The sequence below is a fragment of the Carassius gibelio genome, chromosome B22 (assembly GCF_023724105.1).
Source record: "Carassius gibelio isolate Cgi1373 ecotype wild population from Czech Republic chromosome B22, carGib1.2-hapl.c, whole genome shotgun sequence".
In the NCBI taxonomy this organism is placed as follows: Eukaryota; Metazoa; Chordata; class Actinopteri; order Cypriniformes; family Cyprinidae; genus Carassius; species Carassius gibelio.
In genome coordinates, this window is record NC_068417.1 from 53,384,230 (window position 1) to 53,386,729 (window position 2,500).

A 2,500-nucleotide genomic window follows, 5' to 3' on the forward strand; every position below is an offset into this window, starting at 1 on the left:
CATTATATAAGTAAGAAAGAAAACCCAAAAGCTTAAAGCACCTGGTATTCCTAGGCAGTCTCTCATCAAAGTGCTAACCATACCTAAACCTGCTAAGATTCAGAGATCGGGCATTGACTCTATTTTTTGGCAAAATTATTATATACTAAGTGAAAAATGTCCAAAAAGCTTACAGCACCTGGTATTCCCAGGCAGTCTCCCATCCATGTACTAACCAGGCCCAAACTTGTTAATATTCAGAGATCGGGCATTGACTCTATTTTTTGGCAAAATTATTATATACTAAGTGAAAAATGTCCAAAAAGCTTACAGCACCTGGTATTCCCAGGCAGTCTCCCATCCGTGTACTAACCAGGCCCAAACCTGCTAATATTCAGAGATCGGGCATTGACTCTATTTTTTTTTTTTTTTTTTTTTAATGAAAGATTATTATATAATTCGTGAAATTTTTCAAACAGATTAAAGCACCTGGTATTCCCAGGCAGTCTCCCATCCATGTACTAACCAGGCCCAAACCTGCTTAGCTTCCGAGATCAGACGAGATCGGGTATAGCCAGGTTGGTATGGCCGTAAGCGAAGACAGCAGCAAAGAGAGGGCTATTTAAAGACCAGCCAATCTAATCGCCAGTACATTATATAAGTAGGAAAGAAAACCCAAAAGCTTATAGCACCTGGTATTCCTAGGCAGTCTCTCATCAAAGTGCTAACCATACCTAAACCTGCTAAGATTCAGAGATCGGGCATTGACTCTTTTTATTTTATTTTTTTTTTTAAATGAAAGATTATTATATAATTCGTGAAATTTTCCAAAGAGATTAAAGCACCTGGTATTCCCAGGCAGTCTCTCATCAAAGTGCTAACCAGACCTAAACCTGCTAAGATTCAGAGATCGGGCATTGACTCTATTTTTTGGCAAAATTATTATATACTAAGTGAAAAATGTCCAAAAAGCTTACAGCACCTGGTATTCCCAGGCAGTCTCCCATCCATGTACTAACCAGGCCCAAACCTGTTAATATTCAGAGATCGGGCATTGACTCTATTTTTTGGCAAAATTATTATATACTAAGTGAAAAATGTCCAAAAAGCTTACAGCACCTGGTATTCCCAGGCAGTCTCCCATCCATGTACTAACCAGGCCCAAACCTGTTAATATTCAGAGATCGGGCATTGACTCTATTTTTTTTTTTTTTTTTTTTTTTTTAATGAAAGATTATTATATAATTCGTGAAATTTTTCAAACAGATTAAAGCACCTGGTATTCCCAGGCAGTCTCCCATCCATGTACTAACCAGGCCCAAACCTGCTAATATTCAGAGATCGGGCATTGACTCTATTTTTTGGCAAAATTATTATATACTAAGTGAAAAATGTTCAAAAAGCTTACAGCACCTGGTATTCCCAGGCGGTCTCCCATCCAAGTACTAACCAGGCCCAAACCTGCTTAGCTTCCGAGATCAGACGAGATCGGGCATAGCCAGGTTGGTATGGCCGTAAGCGAAGACAGCAGAAAAGAGAGGGCTATTTAAAGACCAGCCAATCTAATCGCCAGTACATTATATAAGTAGGAAAGAAAACCCAAAAGCTTAAAGCACCTGGTATTCCTAGGCAGTCTCTCATCAAAGTGCTAACCATACCTAAACCTGCTAAGATTCAGAGATCGGGCATTGACTCTTTTTTTTTTTTTTTTTTTTTTTAAATGAAAGATTATTATATAATTCGTGAAATTTTCCAAAGAGATTAAAGCACCTGGTATTCCCAGGCAGTCTCTCATCAAAGTGCTAACCAGACCTAAACCTGCTAAGATTCAGAGATCGGGCATTGACTCTATTTTTTGGCAAAATTATTATATACTAAGTGAAAAATGTCCAAAAAGCTTACAGCACCTGGTATTCCCAGGCAGTCTCCCATCCATGTACTAACCAGGCCCAAACCTGTTAATATTCATAGATCGGGCATTGACTCTATTTTTTGGCAAAATTATTATATACTAAGTGAAAAATGTCCAAAAAGCTTACAGCACCTGGTATTCCCAGGCGGTCTCCCATCCAAGTACTAACCAGGCCCAAACCTGCTTAGCTTCCGAGATCAGACGAGATCGGGCATAGCCAGGTTGGTATGGCCGTAAGCGAAGACAGCAGTAAAGAGAGGGCTATTTAAAGACCAGCCAATCTAATCGCCAGTACATTATATAAGTAGGAAAGAAAACCCAAAAGCTTAAAGCACCTGGTATTCCTAGGCAGTCTCTCATCAAAGTGCTAACCATACCTAAACCTGCTAAGATTCAGAGATCGGGCATTGACTCTTTTTTTTTTTTTTTTTTTTTTTTTTAAATGAAAGATTATTATATAATTCGTGAAATTTTCCAAAGAGATTAAAGCACCTGGTATTCCCAGGCAGTCTCTCATCAAAGTGCTAACCAGACCTAAACCTGCTAAGATTCAGAGATCGGGCATTGACTCTATTTTTTGGCAAAATTATTATATACTAAGTGAAAAAT

At 38.5% G+C, this 2,500-nt stretch overlaps 3 non-coding genes across 3 annotated transcripts; all 3 read right to left on the bottom strand.

Annotated features, from left to right (window-relative positions):
• Positions 1-456: 456 nt before the first annotated feature.
• On the bottom strand, positions 457-575 carry LOC128005469 (5S ribosomal RNA). The gene has a single exon (XR_008178120.1). It is a non-coding gene; the product is annotated as a 5S ribosomal RNA (ribosomal RNA).
• An 805-nt stretch (positions 576-1,380) lies between these two features.
• On the bottom strand, positions 1,381-1,499 carry LOC128010205 (5S ribosomal RNA). Its single transcript, XR_008181888.1, has one exon. It is a non-coding gene; the product is annotated as a 5S ribosomal RNA (ribosomal RNA).
• A 512-nt stretch (positions 1,500-2,011) lies between these two features.
• On the bottom strand, positions 2,012-2,130 carry LOC128010206 (5S ribosomal RNA). Its single transcript, XR_008181889.1, has one exon. It is a non-coding gene; the product is annotated as a 5S ribosomal RNA (ribosomal RNA).
• Positions 2,131-2,500: the final 370 nt, after the last annotated feature.